At 36.7% G+C, this 22,099-nt stretch overlaps 1 long non-coding RNA gene across 1 annotated transcript; it reads right to left on the reverse strand.

Moving 5' to 3' along the window:
- Positions 1-209: 209 nt before the first annotated feature.
- Positions 210-15,615, reverse strand: LOC145525834 (uncharacterized). Its single transcript, XR_014068437.1, has 2 exons — positions 14,282-15,615; positions 210-1,241 (listed from the first exon to the last, which is right to left on the reverse strand). It is a non-coding gene; the product is annotated as an uncharacterized LOC145525834 (long non-coding RNA).
- Between the last annotated feature and the right edge of the window lie 6,484 nt (positions 15,616-22,099).

The raw sequence follows: 22,099 nt of genomic DNA on the forward strand, positions 1-22,099 counted from the left end.
CATTGGACTATTGCAATGGTCTTCTCATAGGGTTCCCTTCCCACCTTCTTTTACACACAGTTCATCCTGTGTGTTGGATCAGAATGATTCTGTCCATCAGCTCTGCACCTGTCACACCCTTGCTTACAAACCTTAAGTGCCAAAGACATCTCTTTCATTTTAAATATTACTTTGAAATATGTAAAAGTCCAAATGGCATTTTTATTATTTTTAATCTTTTTTTCTTTTAAAGATATTACAAAATGAGAACTCTTTTGTAGGGTGGGGGTGTAAGAAAGACAGAAAAAAGAAATCTGAGGTTTCGTCCTCTACAATTTTGCTCTGTGCTCCTTTACTTACATTAATGGATATAACTATAACATCTGATGCACGTTCTTTCTACAAGCTGTAATACATATACAGTCCATATTTTAAGTGATATATTCTAAAAAAATAATCTGTGTTTCCATTGTAAGGAACTTGGCCAAACGTACTGAAATGCCCTTCTACTCAGTGCACTGACAATAAAGGGAAAGAAATAAAGGAAAATATCTTAACTTTTCCTCCTGAAACATATTTCCACACTGTGTTGCTATTTTAAGTCATGCATATAAAAGGATACTGCTACCATTACTGCAAAGTTTCCTTCTGAGATTGCTGTTATTGTTATTGTTGTTTAGTCCCTAAGTTGTGTCCAATGATTTGGGACCCCATGAAACAAAGCATGCCAGGCTCCTTGGTCTGCCACTATTTTGCGGAGTCTGCTCAAATTCATGTCCATTGAGTTGATGATACTGTTGATTTACCATCTCTTTCTCTGTGATCCCCTTCTTTTGCTTTCAGTCCTTCCGAGCATGAGGGTCTTTACCAAAAGTCGGCTCTTTGCATCAGCTGGCCAAAGTATTGGGGCTTCAGTTTCAGCATCAGTCCTTCCAATGAATATTCAGGGTTGATTTCCTTTAGGGTTGACTGGTTTGATCTCCCTGCTGTCCAAGGGACTCTCAAGAGTCTTCTTCAGCACAATTCAAATTCAAAAGCATCAGTTCTTTCGGGGTCAGCCTTCTGCCATTAGAGTGGCATCATCTGCGTATTTCAGGTTGCTGATATTTCTCTCAGCAGTCTTGATTCCAGCTTGTGATTCATGCAGCCTGGCATTTCACATGATGTACTCTGCATATAAGTTAAATACACAGGGTGACATTATATAGCCTTGACATACTCCTTTTCCTGTTTGGAACCAGTCTGTTGTTCCATGTCCAGTCCTAACTGTTGTTTCTTGACATGCACACAGGTTTCCCCGGGGGGCAGGTAAGGTGCTCTGGTATTCCCATCTCTTGAAGAATTTTTGACAGTTTGTTGTGATACACACAGTCAAAGGCTTTAGCGTAGTCAATGAAGCAGAAATAGATGTTTTTCTGGAATTCTCTTGCTTTTTCTATGAGCCAGCAGATGTTGGCGATTTGATCTCTGGTTCCTCTGCCTTTTCTAAATTCAGCTTGTACATCTGGAAGTTCTCAGTTCATGTACTGCAAAGTCTAGCTTGAAGGATTTTGAGCATTACCTTGCTAGTATGTGAAATGAGTGCAACTGTATGGTAGTTTGACCATTCTTTGGAATTGCCCTTCTTTAGGATTGGAATGAAAACTGACCTTTTCCATTTCTGTGGCCACTGCTGAGTTTTCCAGATTAGCTAGTATATAAAGTGCAGCACTTTTAACAATAGTATCTTTTAGGATTTGAAATACCTCAGCTGGAATTGTCACCTCCATTAACTTTATAGTAATGCTTCCTAAGGCCCATTTGACCTCACACTCCAGGATGTCTGGCTCTAGGTGAGTAACCACACCATCGTGGTTATCTGAGTCATTAAGATCTTTTTTGTATAGTTTTTCTATGTATTCTTGCCACCTCTTCTTAATCTTCTGTTGCTCTTAGGTCCTTACCATTTCTGTCCTTTATCGTGCCCATCCTTTCATGAAACTGTCCCTTGATATCTGCAATTTTTTCTGAAGAGATCTCTGCTGCTACTGCTGCTGCTAAGTCGCTTTAGTCGTGTCTGACTCTGTGCGACTCCATAGACGGCAGCCCACCAGGCTCCTTCGTCCCTGGGATTCTCCAGGCAAGAATATTGGAGTGGGTTGCCATTTCCTTCTCCAAAGAGATCTCTAGTCTTACCCATTTTATTGTTTTCCTCTATTTCTTTGCATTGCTCACTTAAGAAGGCCTTCTTATCTCGCCTTACTATTCTCTGGAACTGTGCATTCAGGTGGGTGTATCTTTTCCCTTTTGCCCTTGCTTTTTGCTTCTCATGATCTTCCCTGGTGGCTCAGATGGTAAAGCATCTGCCTACATTGCGCGAGACCTGGGTTCAATCCCTGGGTTGGGACGATCTCCTGGAGAAGGAAATGGCAACCCACTCCAGTATTCTTGCCTGGAAAATCCAGTAGACGGAGGAACCTGGCGTGCTGCAGTCCACGGGGTCGCAAAGAGTCGGACACAACTGAGCGACTTCACTTCACTTTGCTTCTCATCTTTCTTCAGCTATTTGTGAATCCTCCTCAGAAAACCACTTTGCCTCCTTGTATTTCGTTTTCTTGAGAATGGTTTTGGTCACTGCTTTGTGTGCAATGTTAGGAGCCTCTATCCCTAGTACTCCCTTGACTCTATTTGTCACCTCCACTGTATAATCATTAGGGATTTGATTTATGTCATACCTGAATGGCCTAGTGGTTTTCCCTACTTTCTTCAATTTGAGCATGAATTTTGCAATAAGGAGCTCATGATCTGAGCTCAAGTCATCTCCAGGTCTTGTTTTTGCTGATGAATAGAGCTTCTCCATCTTTGGTTGCAAAGAATATAATCCATCAGACTTCTGGTGATGTCCATGAGTAGAGTCGTCTCTTGTGTTGTTGGAAAAGGGTGTTTGGTATGACCACTGTATTCTCTTGACAAAACTCTGTTACCCTTTGCCCTGCTTCATTTTGTACTCCAAGGCCAAACTTGCCTATTATTCTGGGCATCTCTAACCCATGAAGGGGCTTCTGAGTTTATATCACTATTTACAATGTGTGAAAACAACAACAACTAAGATCAAAATAAAAGCTATTGCTTGAAAAGTCCTTTTTCTTATGTACTGTGGTTCTTCTTTGACCATTTTCAGATTGCACCTGTTCAATAGTGCTTTGGTAATTAATAAATCCATACTTGCCAATATGTGGAACTCACAAGCTAATAGACACATACTTATAATCAAACAAAAAACACATTAATCAGAACATCCCCATGTTTTTGAAAATATTGTAATTCAGCAAAACTAAAGCTATTTAAAAATAAAGGATAAGCCATTTTAAGGCAATTTTTTCTTTTCTTTTTAAATTCAACTTACTTAAACTAAAATAAAATAGTTCACCCATTTCCTCCTTTATTGGGACAAATCTTTAATGTCACATTGTTTATACTGTTCTTTAAAATTTTAAGTATCAAATTGGTTTAAACTTTGAAGCCAATTCCTCTCCACATCCACAAATTTTAAATCACTTAATCATTTACTGTACATGATATCTTGTATACTGAGTGCTATAACACATGATTTATTAGAAGCCATTATTAATTAACAAGAAACTTACAAAGAAATTACCTTAAGATTTCCCTAAGAATCAAGTTATAGTTTCAAACATTCTCTAGATAAGAGAGTCCTTTTCCTTAACGAAAAACATTAAGCTGTTTTATATTTGCTAACATTTTACATGTACTTAAAAATTAACTAAAATTGCCACTTAATACTTTTTTCCTGCTATCAATTTTTAAAATTCTTATTTCTCTCATGATAGTTATTTTTTAATTTTAGTAACTGCCAGAAAGTCAAGTAAAAATAAATATAAAACACATATGGGAAAAAAACCCACATATGCCCTTTTTTAATTAAGAAATACAATCTCCAAATTTCATCATTCTGATTTTATGCTTTTCCAGTATATTACTTAAAAAGTGTCACATGAATGGTCTGTGCTCTAGGTCAAGTTTAAGAACATGTTATTAGCAAACTCAATAGACAACATTTATTGCAACCTTTATTGTCCCCCTCAAAAAATGAAGATAGATCAAATGATAGGTATTAAAAATGTAAAAGCAGTTGGAGGGTGTGTACAAAATATAAAAAAATTGGTTCCAAGTACTCAATGTGTATGAATAACAAGTTACTTAAAACCATTGAAAATTAAGAAATGGAATAAAATCCCAATGTCTTGTTATATGAAGGCATCTTTCATTTGGTTTCATTTGATAATATTTAAGATTAGTAAGCCAGAAAGAAAAACAGCAATACAGTATACTAACACATATATATGGTATTTAGTCAATCGGTAAAGATAACCCTGTATGCGGGACATCAAAAGAGACACAGATAAATAGAACAGTATTATGGACTCTATGGGAGAGGGCGAGGGCGGGAGGATATGGGAGAATGGCATGGAAGCATGTAAATTGTCATATGTGAAACGAATCGCCAGTCCAGGTTCGATGCATGATACAGGGTGCTCGGGGCTGGTGCACCGGGATGACGCGGAGGGACGGGATGGGGAGGGAGTTGGAAGGGGGGTTCTGGAAGGGGAACACATGTACACCCATGGTGGATTCATGTCAATGTATGGCAAAACAAATTTAAAAAATAATAATAATAATAAAAAATATGAGAAAACAATAAAAAACAAAGAAAAAGATTCTTTCACCCACTATTCCCTCACTGCACCCTGCATATTTTTTCTACATTAGTTGTTTTCATATCTTGTTTGAGAAACACCTACACAAAAACAATACTTTGATCACGGCTGTTACTTTCACTTTAAATATGTAGCTTAAAAATATCTGTCATTTAGTTTTTGCTTATGCAGTAGTGCAAAAGAATGTGATAACTACATCTTTTCCCCTTCTATAGACTGGATATTAAATTCCCTTTTTCTATACAGTGACACAAAATTTTATTTTGAATCACAGGATAACTGTTCTCTATTGATTATAATGCTAGATAAATAATCTCTCATGTATTCAATAGGCTAAGATTCATTTACGGTGTATTTTCAAAGCTGAAGTATAGTTGATTCTTAATATTGTGCTAGTTTCTGGTATAGAGCGAAATGATTCAGTTGTATATTTTTTTTTTCAGATCTTCCACAATTTTTGTATTACAGGTAATAGAAATGAATCTATATACATAACAGAAACAGAATCGCAGACGTAGAAAACAAACTTATGGTTTCCAAAGGGGAAAAGGAGAGGGGGAGGGATAAATTATAGTATAAGATTAAAAGATACAAACTATTATACATAAAACAAATAAGCAATAACTGTTCTTCATATTCTGTATAGCAGAGGGAACTATATTCAATATCTTACAGTGCATTTTTAACTAAATATGCTTTTTCTAGGTTTTAAGTATCTGAATAATTATCCACACTTTAAAGCAGAAATTGATCATAACGCCTCTTTAATTATGGTAGCATTGTTACTGAGCCACAATACCTAAAGTGTGTCACTTCTAACCAAGCCATCAATATCTATTTTAAGTTTTTTTAATTAATTTGTATTTTTATTGAAGGAAAATAGCTGAAAAATCCTGATGCCTTATCTTTATGTCAAAAGTGAAAAGGGTACTTTACACTCTTTCAAAGTTCTCTTTGAGTTCTTTGCAGTTAGCTGATGTCCTGACCTTCAAAGTATTCTTCATGGATTCTGGGCACTGCCCCATGCTCGGCCTGGCTTGACAGATACTGGGCAAGTTGTTCTCACTGGCACTCTGCCCCATGTGTTTAAGACTCGGCAGTGACATCTTTCAGCTTAGAAAACTCAGCATGAACAACTGTGCTCAAAATCCTATACAGTGACATCCAAGAAAAGTTTACTTTTGGGGAAAATAACATAATTTACCCCTGCCAAGCCTATGAAGCTATTTCCAAACCATATATGTTTCTAAAAGAGGGAAAACTACCTGCTCTTTTCAGACAAAAATAGTATTCATAATGAAATATTTTCTGATCTCTAAATATATACAGGACTTAATTTAAAAACAAATTTTAAAAAAATTTTGTTTCTACCTTCTTTTATAATTTTTATTCAGGAACTGCAAGAGAATAGTTTTATATTGAACTGCTTATACATTTGTGCTTTTATAAGGAAGATTAAAATGGGGATATAATCTTTATAAATCAGTTTTAAAATATTCAAAAATTATTTTTACACATTCGATTAGGAAAATTTCCTGTATCTACATACAAGATAGGTACTACTTAATTTTCCTAAATTAAGTATTTAAAAAAAAATGAATTTGTTTAAAAAGGATCAAATGCATTTTTCTATTAATGCTAAACAATTACAAAATTAAGTATGAGTTTCACTAAGATACTGGTATTGTTTTCTTTATTGATGCTAGAGAAGATAGTTTTTGCAATACTTCATGCCAGACCTTATTATACAGTATATTCAGAAGTCAAAATACATCTGGTTTTATTGAGTCCTGATTACATAATACGGCTTCTGAGGCCATAGGCATACGTATTTTAGAGTGCCGGATTCAGAGAGATGCAAGAGATAGCAACTATCTGTTATTGTCTAAGAGACAATACCATTTTGCCAACGCCAGCAGTCTCCATTTAAAGGATAATAGATTTCATGACCTATACGTTTTTATAAATATCAATATTAAGCCTAAAACCCAAAATCTCCCCTTCTATTTCTGAACAAAAGAGAGTGTATATTCAAATGATAACTTAGTGGCATATCAACTCACAGAGATTTTTCATCTTTAATTTTGCTGAAAATATTTTCACATGACAACTGTATTAACCAAAATCTAGAAGCTTAATGCAAACCATGTATACTTAAGACAGAATTTTATTCTGACAGTTTTCCATAGTTTGAAGCAATCTTTATGGTGCAGGAAACACATGTCTGAAAGTCTATCCTGTGTTTACTTTTTGGACATTCCTCATGGATCCCTTATACCACTGACATTTATTTTTTCCTATATTTCAACATTTTTAAATTGAACAGATGATGTTTTTGCACAAGCATTCCACATCAATCCTGCCGCATCACTTCACATTCCTTGAGTTTGAAATTGAACGTATTCATGTGACTCATCTGGGGCAATGAAATGTGAGCGAGAGGCTTGGGTCACTTCTGGGTTGACATTTTGAGAAAACAGCACGTGCTTCCCCACGCTCTTTCACATATTGAGGATGGAGTAGAGCGGCACCTCCTGCTGCCTTCAAACAACATGTGGCAGAACCAAAAAATGCAAGTCTTTGTTGTGTCACTGCAGCACAACTGATACACTAGAAAATTCTTAAAAAAAAAAAAAAAGAACCATAAAAAGTATATGAATCTGGGGATAAGTTTTGTACATTTCAATTTTTTTTTTAACAAACCATTTACTTTTTCGAGGCTGAATTTCCAAATCTGACTTTTCTCATGCTGTTCTCTAACAGTCAATCTCAAAAATGAATTTGAAGACTTCAAATAACCTGAATCAAGTTACACTAGACAAAACTATGCACCCACAATCTCCCTTGATCATTTCTCCCTCTCCTTCATAACATACAATTCTAATTTTCAGAAGGTGCTAAGAATATCAATATGTGGAAAAAGGACACTGTTCTCTTAATTTTTAATACAACTTTAAGAATATGATTTGCCTGTGTTAATATAGGCTGTTTTTACAAAGAATGATTTGCACGAAAAATGCCGCCTTCAAATACCTGGATCTCTCACTTTTATTCTTTGAATACCTTATGCAATTTGAAAATCTTGGAAATTACACAGCATATCAATTTAACAGAATGTTCAGAAATCATGAGACTGATAAGATCCTGATTCAAATAACTTTTATTGTTTTTTCTCCTAAAATTAACCTTATTAAAGCTGAGGAATATAATAAAATATATAAGAAAACACAGACAAAATAAATGAATCTTAAGGCCTTTTGAGGCACTTCATGGATTTTATTTGATGGCTTGCTGCACCTCAAGGGTTTTCTCCCCAAAATAAGAACACTTTAAGCTATATTATTCAAAGAACACACACTGTTTGATAATCTTCAAGCCGCTTGAATCTTCTGTAGCTAAATGGCTTTATTCCAGAGGAGCAGATAAAATTTAAGCTGATTGGAGTTATAAATATGTCAAGAATCAGTCTAAATCCATCATTAAATATCACACTACAATTTGTAATGCTCTACAAATATCAAAAAAATATAATTTTGAATTTGTAAAAATATCAAATATATTAACAGGAGAAAAGATACTGCAAACTTTAAACTAGCTAAAGACATTGGAAATATGAAATTAACATTTAAATATATGTATAAACCATGCAATTGCTTTGCATTAGGGATTATATAACATAAAGTATCAAGTTCTACTTCATAAATGTTCAGTTAAAAACTCAGCCTTTGACTTATTAAAAATACCTTATAAATGCAAATACATGCTTCTGAATGAATTGATATGTATTAATAATCACAAAATGTTAAACCATTTCAATTAGGTATTGCTTTTAGCTTATAATCTGATTTAAACTCATTAACATTTCATTTTACATTAACAATCTTAGAATCATGTTTGTTTGTAAGTCTTTAATAATATTTTTAATTAGTACATTAAGATTACAGTTAGTTTTCATATAGGAAAACTACTAACACATCACAGCAAAGTGTTTTTAAACCTTAGGAGGTAGGGTACTCTGGGGTGTTTAAAATAATATTTTCAATGTTTTATTTTTTACCTTTTCCCAGAATATGGCTTCAACATGAAAGGTAGCAGAGTATGCCACCCCAAAATATGCCACTTTGGCATAAGGATTACTTTGAGTCGAAGGCAATTGAGAAGAAGCAGATAAAAGCTTTTTGTTCTCCCTCTATTTGTCTAAATGCAAGACATAAATTTACAAAGGTGACCTCCTCCACCTCTCTACCAGAAAAACAAAAGTTAATCACTAGAGACAACTTTTGGACTCTATTAATCTGGAGAAAATATCAGAAAATCTGCACAACAAACTTTACTAGTTAGCTTATATTTACCATTAGTTTACCCCAACACCAAAATTTATGTTTGCACAATTTGCTACCCTTGAAGGCCTAAAACTGCTTTCCTTTGTCATGTAATTGAGCACAAATATATTGTTTTTTGTTGAAGATGCTATATGAACCACAGTTCTAAGCCATTACTCTGAATTACTCATTTGTCCCTGGATGTCTCCCATTTATATATGAGGTACTCATATTAATGCACTTGCAAATATTTCTCTTATTAGTCTGTATTTTGTTACAGGGATCCTAGAGAGAACTTAGAAGGGTAAAAGAAAATTACTTTTCTTCCTCTACAAATACGTAGTAAGAAATATTAGGAATGTGCTTTCTCTCTAGTATTTAGCTTGCACCTACAATGTAGGAGACCCAGGTTAGATCCCTAATTGAAGAAGATCCTATGGAGAAGGAAATGGCAGCCCACTCTAGTATTCTTGCCCGGGAAATCCCATGAACACAGGAGCCTGGTGGGCTACTGTCCATGGGGTCACAGAGTCAGACATGACTGAACGACTAACACACATCATTGTCAGAGTGGCACTACCTAGACCCTGTATTTTATATAATTTTAAGTAGAAAATAAAACAACAGAAACCAAGGATGTCGTCTCAAGGCCGATTCTTGCACTTTATTGGCCACGCAGGTGTGTCTATTTCAAACGATTTTCAAACCTATTCCTTAAAAAGAGTTTCATAAAAGTATCTTTTCTGAAACAGTTCCCTCAAGATCATGCTCACCAATTTATTTTATAATTCATTCATTCATTCATTCAATAAATATGAAACAAATGCAAACTATGGTGAATCATGGAGTATGCACAGAGATAATGCAGGATTCCCACTCCCAAGGCCCTACAGCATGGTTTTCAAATTACCTAAAGCATATGATGAGACTTGACATGCAAATTAGGGACATATCACCTTTTGAGTACAGTTACATCTCAGACCAACAACCTTAGATTTTATTAGATGGGAAATTACAAACCACTTATGGAACTGTTTCTACCATAGGATGAATCTGGCAGCTTCCTTATTTGAGGTCTGTAATTCTCTCAAGGATAATTTTTTTGAGTCTTTATTTTCACTCTCCCCCATTCTCCACCAACTTCATATAATCATAAATGGAGGACAGAGTTGAAGGTGTAATGCATTCTCCTAGCTCTAAACCATTATTTCCCCACTGTCTGATAAAAAATAAAGAGTAGACTGAATCACAAAATAGAAAACACTCAACCACTGGAGAAGGTTGAGTGTCTTTTCAAAGGGCAAATTCATAAAAATCACCAATTAATCTGATGCTGTCAAGACTTTCTTTTAATCCACTGATATTATCATTTTACAATATTAGCAATGTTGATTCTTGGATAACCTATTTACCCATCAAAATACCATCATCAAAAATCAACAATTTTAATATGCACTGACATCAATACCCTAATTTCATTCTTTTATCCAGTCCTTTAGCAACAACTCTCATAACCATGGCCTAAAACTTGACTTGCTGGCACTATCAAATGCATGGTCATCAACCTCTGCAAGGTCCTTAACATTGCTTGGGAATCATTTTTCAGCTCACATCTTCATTCCTTTTAGCATATATTAAAAACCTGCACCGTTTTCTTCAAATAGTTTACACCATTACCTAACTACTTCTATGGAATACAGACAATCTTATCCTATACCTTGCACAGATAATGAAGAGGACTCAGCTTCTTGTTCCATACCTAGGGAGTCAAAATAGTTCATACATAATCATGGTAAATTACATTATTTGATTCTATTCTTTCCTCTGAGCCTGTTGCAGTAGAATAAATACAACTTTCTGATACATTTCAGACTTTGCAGCCCATCCTTGTAGACTACAAAGACTATCATTCCCTAAGGCATTACTTTGGGCTCATGTATGTGACTTGATTTTTGCCAAAGTGACTTAGCAAATTTATGTAAGCAGAAACTAAATGGCAACCCACTCCAGTATTCTTGCCTATAAAATCCCTCTGACAGAACCTGGCAGGTGACAGCCCATGGGGTCTCAAAGAGCTGGACATGACTTAGCTACTAAACAACAATAATGTAAGCAGAAATTTTTAGTATTTTACATTGTTTCCCTTTGTCTCTTGAACTTTAGCCATTTCCTTAGCATTGATACAAAATTTCCTAAATAGCTACTAGGAGACAACTGGAGCAGACATAAATTCAACCAACAGCCTAAAGACCAGCCAATCCCAGAAGCACACAGTATAGACACAACCTCCCAACAGATCTGAGAGTGAGCAGTAAATGTATACTACTGTGAGCTGCTTGTTACACAAGATTATTCAACTGTTACATCACTCTAGCTAACTCTCCTCCTACCCCTGGGGAAAGTGCTGTTTATTCTAAAGGTCATCACCACTCTGATAGGGACAGAGTAAAGAGACAAAGTAGGTGATTAAATAGTTAATCTCACTAGGGGATTGTAAGTAGAAAAATATATGGGAGATCCCTGTAAGTTAATGATTATTCAAGAAAGCAGGTGTAACCACAAAACCAATGAGGCTTGTTTAGCAACAAAACCATGCAACAGAAACAGAAGACATGCCTTCAAACAATAAAACAATGGTGGCAGGAGACCCATGTCAGTTCAGTAAGTTAAAGATCCCTAGGACATGCTTTCTGCACACATAAAAACAATAATTTACGAAAATGTGACATTTCAAAGTGCAAGACGCTCATTGCATTGAAAACTAAAATAATTTTTCCATAGTACAATGACAGTCCTGGCTTGATCATATAGGGACAAAAAAAATCCCTGCCCAACCTGGAGGAGGAGTTGATGGTGGAAGTATGATGACTCAAGAATGAGGAATAAAGTGGTCTTCTCCACCTCTCCACTTTTCCTTTGATTATAAAACTGTAGCCCACTAAGTTTTTGAGGTGTAGCACCCTCACCCACTCGCTTGAAAGCATCACAAGCATCCCATTCTAATATATCAATTCTTATCTATCTCTTTGCCTCTCACTTAATTCTTTATGCTTTGAGACATAAAGGACCAGAGCTCTTTGGAGGCCCTGTAAAATGCCAACTAGCAGTTTCAGCAATATTCTGGATTTTACCTTCCCAGGAGTCTTACTTCACTTTGCCCAAACTGACTTTTCATAGGCCTCAGACAACCATTAGGCCAAATGGTTGTCTGAGGAGACTTTACAAATAGCTATGAATAGAAAACAAGAGAAAGGCAAAGGAGAAAAGGAAAGATACACCCATTTGAATGCAGAGTTCCAAAGAATAGCAAGGAGAGATAAGAAAGCTTTCCTATGTGACCAGTGCAAAGAAATAAAGAAAAACAATAAAATGGGAACGACTAGAGGGCTCTTCAAAAAATTAGAGATACCAAGGGAACATTGGACAGAAATGGTATGGGCCTGACAGAAGCAGAATACATTAAGAAGAGGTGGCAAGAATACACAGAACTATACAAAAAAGATCTTCACAACCCATATAATCATGATGGTATGATCACTCATCTACACCAGACATCTTGGAATGCAAACTCAAGTGGGCATTAGGAAGCATCACTATGAACAGAGCTAGTGGAGGTGATGGAATACCAGCTGAGCTATTTCAAATTCTAAAAGACAATGCTGTGAAAGTGCTGCACTCAATATGCCAGCAAATTTGGAAAACTCAGCAGTGGCCACAGGATTGCAAAAGGTCAGTTTTCATTCCAATCCCAAGAAAGGCAATGCCAAAGAATGCTCAAACTAGCGCACAATTGCACTCATCTCACATGCTAGTAAAGTAATGCTCAAAATTCTCCAAGCCAGGCTTCAACAATACAAGAACTGTTCAAGCTGGACTTGGAAAAGGCAGAGGAACCAGGGATCAAACTGCCAACATCTGCTGGATCATTGAAAACACAAGAGAGTTCCAGAAAAACATCTATTTCTGCTTTATTGACTATGCTAAAGCCTTTAACTGTGTGGATCACAATAAACTGTGGAAAATTCTTCAAGAGATGGGAATACCAGATCACCTGACCTGCCTCTTGAGAAATCTATATGCAGGTCAGGAAGCAACAGTTAGAACTGGACATGGAACAACAGACTGGTTCCAAATAGGGAAAGGAGTAGGTCAAGGCTGTGTATTGTCACCGTGATTATTTAACTTCTATGCAGAGTACATCATGAGAAATGCTGGGCTGAATGAAGCACAAGCTGGAATCAAGATTTCCGAGAGAAATATAAATAACCTCAGATATGGAGATGACACCACCCTATGGCAGAAAGTGAAGAAGACCTAAAGAGCCTCTTGATGAAAATGAAAAAGGAGAGTGAAAAAGTTGGCTTAAAGTTCAACATTCAGAAAACTAAGATCATGGCATCCAGTCCCATCACTTCATGGCAAATAGATGGGGAAACAGTGGAAACAGCAAGAGACTTTATCTTTTTGGGCTCCCAAATCACTACAGATGGTGACTGCAGCCATGAAATTAAAAGATGCCTACTCATTAGAAGGAAAGTTATGACCAACCTAGACAGCATATTAAAAAGCAGAGACATTACTTTGCCAACAAAGGTCCGTCAATTCAAGGCTATGGTTTTTCCAGTAGTCATGTGTGGATGTGAGAGTTGGACTATAAAGAAAGCTGAGCACCGAAGAATTGATGCTTTTGAACTGTGGTGTTGGAAAAGCCTCGAGAGTGCTGGGAAAGATTGAGGGCAGGAGGAGAAGGGGACAACAGAGGATGGGATGTTTGATGGCATCATTGATTCAATGGACATCAAGTTTGAGTAAACTCCGGGAGTTGGTGATGGACAGGGAGGCCTGGCGTGCTGCAGTCCATGGGGTGGCAAAGAGTCAGACATGACTGAGCAACTAATTGATCTGAACTGAAACTTGAGTATATGGAAAATTAGGGCAGGCTAAACTTCCTTAATTTGTTTTCAAAATTGTCTTAGCAATTATTGATCTTCTTGCCAATTCAAGAATAGCTTGACAATCATAAAAATTCATTTTTATAAAAATAGAATTGTACTACATTTAATAGATTAATATAAAAAGTGGCATTTTCATGACATTCAACTTTCCTCTACTTACACATGATATATACCTTCACATAGATTTTTTTTTCCCTTCAGGAAAAGTAATGGATTTCCCTATGGCTCTACTAACATTCTATCTATGGTTTGTTATGATTTTTATGGTTTTTCATTTCTCTTAAAAATGGGACATTCATATTAATACTGTATGTCTAATTTTTATAAACTATAAAGGAAACTATTAACGTATACTCTATTATTCTTGTCTGGAGAATTTCATGGACATAGTAGCTAATGGACTACCGTCATGGGTTCACACATGACTAAGCAATTAATACTTTATTTTCATTCATTTTAGGTCCAACAAACTTGCTATATCCATTTATTTCACAGTTGAGTTTTCTATAAATGTACTAATGTCCTCTGGAAATAACAACGTACTTTCTTTCCATTCTTTATTGTTCTGAATTATTCTTCTAGCACTGGTTTCTAACTTCACTATATGATTCTGAATATAATCAGTGACAGAAAACATCTTGTCCAGTCCCTGAATTTGAAGGAACATTTTAAATTTTTAGTGGTATCCACTGAACTGATATTTCACAGAACACATTTTTTAAAGCAATGCTTTACCCTAATAAAATGCAGCACTACTTACTTCTCTGCAACTCACACACTTTAACAAATACAAGGCAGATTACTGTTTTAATTTACCAGATGTAAAATACAGTCTATATCTACTGATGACATCAGTGATGTCTGTGTAGTAGCATCAGTTTAAGAAACAGATTTATCAAATGCATATTACACTTGTTCTGGTCTCAACATCAGGATATTATGCTACCCATGTTGCAACTTTAAAGGCATAAAATCAAGCTTGCAGATCTAAGTAGATATATCATCCCTGAGTTCCTCTGATACCACGTGTGGTGATAAGTATAACACCCTGTCATTATAAAATATACATTCTTAATCCAAATACGAGAGTAAAAGGAGACCACTGATGTACTCAACAGTCCAGGGAATCAAAAACAGAACAAAACACACACATACACAAAAAAAACAGAGTAAATTCTGATTAGAGACCCAGTAGAGTTTTGACAAGCTTCAAGTGATGCCTAAACACAAAAGAGGGAAAAAAAAAAAAAAAAAAAACCAGTATGTTTTGTGGAAAAATAAAGCATAATTTTGACAATCTAAGCTTCTGAGAACTTCAGAAATACACAGCATGTAAATACTTACAGAATGGAATGCCTATGTCTGAAGGAAATTCACATAAACAGAAAAAAATAAGGCAAACAAGGAAGAAACACTGGAATAGAAAAATAAAAGGATTCTGATATTGGATAGTAGAGCCCACAGGAAAATTATTTCAGAAAGTATTTTTACAGCAAACATATGTAACATTGAGAGTGCCACCTTGAAAGGCAAATCCTGTGGAGCCATAAAACAGGAGTGCAGTGGGGAGGTTGTAACTGGTGGTGAAATTAAAGTCCAATGCTGTGAAGAACAATATTTCATAGGAACCTGTATTGTGAGGTCCAAGAATCAAGGTAATTTGGATGTGGTCATACAGGAGATGGCCAGTGTGAACACTGACCTTTTATGAATCAGTGAACTAAAATGGATGAGAATGGGCAAATTTAATTCAGATGACCATTATATCTACTACTGCGAGCAAGAATCCATTAGAAGAAATGGAGTAGCCCTCATAGTCAACAAGAGAGTCCCAAATGCAGCACTAGGGTGCAATCTCAAAAATGATAGAGTGATCTTGGTTTGTTTACAAGGCAAACCATTCAATATCACAGTAATCCAAGTCTATGCCCCAACCACTAATGCCAAAGAAGCTGAAGATGAACCATTCTATGAAGACCTAAAAGACCTCCTAGAATTACTACCAAAAAAAAAAGTTCCTTTCATCATAGAGGACTGGAATGCAAAAGTAGGAAGTTAAATCATACCTAGAATAATAGGCAAGTTTGGCCTTGGAGTACAAAGTGAAGCACTGGTCATAGCAATCAACCACTTCCAACAACACAAGAGATGACCCTACACATGGAAATCACCAGATGGTCAGTACTGAAATCAGACAGATTATATTCTTTGCAGCTGAAGATGGAGAAGCTCTATACAGTCAGCAAAAACAAGACGTGGTGCTGACTGTGGCTCAGATCATCAGCTCCTTATTGTAAAATTCAGGCTCAAATTGAAGAAAGTAGGGAAAACCATTAGGCAATTAAGGTATGACCTAAATCAAATCCCTTATGATTATACAATGGAAGTGATTAACAGATTCAAGGGACCAGATCTGGAAGACAAGAGTGTCTGAAGAACTGTGGATGCAGGTTCATAACACTACTGGAAGTGGTGACCAAAACCATCCCAGAGAGAAAGAGATGCAAGAGGGCAAAGTGGTTGTCTGAAGAAGGCTTACAAAAAGCTGAGAAAAGAAGAGAAGCAAAAGGCAAAGGAGAAAGGGAAAGATATACCCAACTGAATGCAGAGTTCCAGAGAAGAGCAAGGAGAGATAATAAAGCATTCTTAAGTGAACAATTCAAAGAAATAGAGGAAAACAATAAAATTGAAAAGACTAGAGATCTCTTTCGGAGAAGGCACTGGCAACCCACTCCAGTGTTCTTGCCTGGAGAATCCCAGGGACAGAGGAGCCTGGTGGGCTGCCGTCTATAGGGTCGCACAGAGTCGGACATGACTGACGTGACTTAGCACCAGCAGCAGCAGAGATCTCATTAAGAAAACTGGAGATATCAAAAGAACATTTCATGCAAAGATAGGCACAATAAAGGACAAAACCAGCAAGGACCTAACAGAGGTAGAAGATATGAAGAAAAGGTGGCAAGATTACACAGAAGAACTGTACAAGAAAAAGCTCTTAATGACCCAGATAACCACGATGTGATCACTCACCTACAGCCAGACATCTTGGAGTGTGAAGTCTAGTGGGCCGTAGGAAGCATTACTAGGAACAAAGCTAGTGGATGTGATGGAATTCCAGCTGAGCTATTTCAAATCCTAAATGATGATGCTGATAAAGCGTTGCACTCACTATGCCAGCAAATTTGGAAAACTCAGCAGTGGTCACAGGACTGGAAAAGGTCAGTTTTCATCCCAATCCCAAAGAGAGGCAATACCAAAGAACGCTCAAACTACCACATAATTGTACTCATCTCACACGCTAGTAAAGTAATGCTCAAAATTCTCCAAGCCAGGCTTCAGCAATACGTGAACCGTGAACTTCCAGATGTTCAAGCTGGTTTTAGAAAAGGCAGAGGAACCAGAGATCAAATTGCCAACATCTGCTGGATCATCAAAAAAGCAAGAGAGTTCCAGAAAAACATCTATTTCTGCTTTATTAACTATACCAAAGCCTTTAACTGGGTGGATCACAACAAACTGTGGAAAATTCTTCAAGAGATGGGAATGCCAGACCACCTGACCTGCCTCTTGACAAACCAGTATGCAGGTCAGGAGGCAACAGTTAGAACTGGACATGGAACAACAGACTGGTTCTGAATAGGGAAAGGAGTACGTCAAGGCTGTATATTGTCACCCTACTTATTTAACTTCTATGCAGGGTACATCATGAGAAACGCTGGGCTGGAAGAAGCACAAGCTGGAATCAAGACTGCCAGGAGAAATTTCAATAACCTCAGATATGCAGACGACACAACTCTTATGGCAGAAAGTGAAGAAGAACTAAAGAGCCTCTTGATGAAAGTAAGAGAGGAGAGTGAAAAAGTTGGCTTAAAGTTCAACATTCAGAAACCTAAGATCATGGCATCTGGTCCCATCACTTCATAGCAAATAGCTGGGGAAACAGTGGAAACAGTGTCAGACTTTATTTTTGGGGGCTCCCAAATCACTGCAGATGGTGACTGCAGCCATGAAATTAAAAGATGCTTACTCCTTGGAAGGAAAGCTATGACCAACCTACACAGCATATTAAAAAGCAGAGACATTACTTTGCCGACAAAGGTCTGTCTAGTCAAAGCTATGGTTTTTCCAGTAGTCATGTATGGATGTAAGAGTTGGACAGTGAAGAAAGCTGAGAGCAGAAGAATTGATGCTTTTGAACTGTGATGTTGGAGAAGACTCTTGAGAGTCCCTTGGACTGCAAGGAGATCCAACCAGTCCATCCTAAAGGAGATCAGTCCCGGGTGTTCATTGGAAGGACTGATGTTGAAGCTGAAACTCCAATACTTTGGCCACCTCATGCAGAGAGTTGACTTGTTGGAAAAGACCCTGATGCTGGGAAGGACTTGGGGCAGGAGAAGGGGACAACAGAGGATGAGATGGTTGGATGGCATCACCAACTCAATGGACATGAGTTTGGGGAAACTCCAGGAGTTGGTGATGGACAGGGAGGCCTGGCGTGTTGCGATTCATGGGGTTGCAAAGAGTTGGACACGACTGAGCAACTGAACTGAACTGAATTCCAAAGAAAGGAAATGCCAAAGAATGTTCAAGTTACCGTAGAAGTGACTTATTTCACATGCCAGCAAGATTATTCTCAAAATCCTTCAAGCTGGGCATCAGCAGTACATGAACAGAGAAATTCAAGAAATACAAGCTGGATTTAGAAAAGGTAGAGGAACCAGAGATCAAATTGCCAACATACACTGGATTATAGAAAAAGCAAGGGAATTTCAAAAAAAAAAAAAAAAAACTACTTCTGCTTCATTGACTACACTAAAGCCTTTGACTGTGTAGATCATGACAAATGTGGAAAATTCTGAAAGAGATGGGAATACCAGACCACTTGACCTGCCTCCTAAGATATCTGTATGCAGGTCAAGAAACAACAGTTAGAATCGGACATGGAATCGGACTGGTTCCAAATCGGGAAAAGGAGTATGTCAAGGCTGTATATTGTCACCTGCTTTTTAAGCTTATACTACATCACATGAAATGCCAGGCAGGATGAATCATAAGCTAAAATCAAGATTTCAGGGAGAAATATCAATAACCTCAGACATGCAGAGATGATACCACTTTAATGGCAGAAAGCGAAGAGGAACTATAGAGCCTCTTAATGAACGTGAAAGAGGAGAGTGAAAAAGCTGGCTTAAAGCTCAACATTCAAAAAAAGAGGAACATGGCATCAGGTCCTATAACTTCATGGCAAATAGATGGGGAAAATGTGCAAACAGTGTAAAATATTAAATTTTTATGGACTCCAAAATCAATGCAGACGATGACTGCAGTCACAAAAGTAAAAGACGCTTGCTCCTTGGAAGAAAAGCTATGACAAAAAAAAGAAAAGCTATGACAAACCTAGACAGCGTATTAAAAAGCAGAGACATCACTTTGCCAACAAAAGTCCATCTAGTGAAAGCTATGTTTTTTCCAGTAGTCATGTATGGATGTGAGAGTTGGACATAAAGAAGGCTGAGCACCAAAGAACTGATGCTTTTGAACTGTGGTGCTGGCGAAGACCCTAGAGAGTCCCTTGGACAGCAAGAAAATCAAAACAGTCAATACTAAAGCAAATGAGTCCTGAATATTCATTGGAAGGACAGGTGCTGAAGCTGAAGCTCCAATACTTTGGTCACCTGATTCGAAGAGCTGACCCACTGGAAAAGACCCTGATGCTGGGAAAGATTGAGGGCAAGAGGAAAGGGTTGACAGAGAATGAGATGGTTGGAAGGCATCACTGACTCAATGCACTTGAGTTTGAGCAAACTCAGGAGGATAGTGAAAGATAAGGAAGCCTGGCATGCTGCAGTTCATGGGGTTGCAAAGAACAGGACACAACTTAGTGACTAAGCAACAACAAATAGGGAGGTTGAAATCTCCCCTAAGTCAAAGAGAGGAAAGTGGTACCATAGCAAGAACATAGTTCATATATTCCAAACAGAAGAGGAAGATAGTACCAAATGATTTCACTCATAAGTGGAATCTAATAAACAAACAAACAAAAAAAAGCCTGAGCTCATTAATATAGAGAATGGTTTGGGCATTGCCTGGCAGGAATGGGTAGAATAGGTGAAGGGTGTCAAAAGGTACAAGCTGTTTTATAAAATGAATAAATCATGGAACTGTAATATACAGCCTGATGTTTATAGCTAAGAATCCTGTATTGCATATATAGAAGTAGCTAGAGAGTAAATATCAAAGCACTCACTACAAAAAAAAATTTATAACTATGTATGGCAACAGATATTATCTGGATTTACTGTTATCATTTTGCAATAGATTCAGATATAGAATCATTACAGGGTACACTTAAAAATCCCACAACAGAGGAGGGATCTCTTAGATAACAAAGATGATGCTATGAAACTACTCCTCCTAATAGTTTGGAGATATGCACCTTATTTAAATATGGGAAATAGGGTTTTGTTTAATCTCACAACAATTATGAGACAAAAAGTCATGAGATAAATAATGGCTGAAGATGAACACATCATTAAAATGCACTAACAAAACAGAAAATGTGTAGTCTTAATTTTTAAAGGTAAATTAAAGGTTTAACAAAATAATCACGGCTTTTAAAGGACAGCGTAAATCAGAAACATAATAAATGTTGCAGAACTGAAAAGAAAAAACACGAATTATATCTATAAGTGTAAGTAAACTTGAATTTGATACTACTAGGAATGGAGAATCTACGTCAATATAATAAAGACCACATATGACAAACACACAGCTAACATCATAATGGTGAAATGCTGAAAGAATTTCCTCTAAATATTAGAGGATTTTAGAGTCTACATCAAAAACAAGACAAGGGTGCCCACTCCTGACACTTCTGTTAATCACAATTTTGGAAATCCTAGCCACAGCAATCAGAGAAGTAAAAGAGGTAAAAGAAATCCAGATTGGAAGAGAAGTAAAACTGCCACTGAGTGGAGATGACATAACACTATATATAGAATATCCTAGAGACGCTACCAGAAAACTAATAGAGTTCATCAATGAAACTGATGAAGTTTCAGGATACAAATTATCACAAAGAAATCTGCTGTGAAGATTTCTAACAACTGAAGACCAGAAAGAGAAATTAAAGAAACAGCCCCAATGAAAAGCACATAAAAAAGAACAAAATACCTAAGAATAAGCCCACCTAAGGAGGCACAAGACCTGTACTCTGAAAACTAAGACACTAATGAAAGAAACTGAAGGTGACACAAAGAGATGGAAAGATATATCGTGTTCTTGGAATGGAAGAATCAATATTGTTAGAATGACTATACTACCCAACATAGTGTACAGACTCAATGCAATCCCTATCAAATTATAAACAGCATTTTTCTCCAGATCTAAAACAAAACAAAAACATCTTAAAATCTGTATAGAAACATAAAAGACCCCAAATAGCCCAAGAAATCTTAAGAAAAAGAAACAGAGGTAGAAGAATGAGGCTCCATGACTTCAGATCATAGTATAAAGCTATAGTAATCAAAACAGTATGTCCTGGTACAAAGTCAGACTTACAGATCAGTGAAATGAGATAGAAAGCCCAGAAATAAACTTACATACCTATAGTCAATTAATTTATGACAAAGGAGGCAAGAAAATAGAATGGAGAAAAAAATCTCTTTAATAAGTGTTGCTGGGAAAACTGCACAGCTACATGGAAACGAATGAAATTAGAATATTCTCTAACACCATACACAAGAGTAAAAACCAAATGGATTAAAGACTAAAATGTAAGACTGGATACCCTTATAGGAAAATATAGGCAGAACACTCTTTGACACAAACTGTGACAAGATCATCTTTGATTCACCTCCTAGAGTAATAAAAATAGAGACAAAAACAAATGGGAACTAGTTAAACTTTAAAGCTATTACACAGCAAAACAAAGCAAAAAGACAAACCCACAGGTTAAGAGAAAATATTTGCAAACGATGCAACTGACAAGGGATTAATCTCCAAAATACACAAAAGCTCAGGCAGCTGAATATAGAAAAAGTAAACAATCCAATCAAAATGTGGTTGTTGTTTTTCAATCACTTAGTCCTGTCCAACTCTTTGTGACTGCAAGGACTGCAGCATG

Source organism: Giraffa tippelskirchi, chromosome 11, assembly GCF_054371585.1.
Source record: "Giraffa tippelskirchi isolate mGirTip1 chromosome 11, T2T-mGirTip1v1.2.pri, whole genome shotgun sequence".
Taxonomy (NCBI): Eukaryota; Metazoa; Chordata; class Mammalia; order Artiodactyla; family Giraffidae; genus Giraffa; species Giraffa tippelskirchi.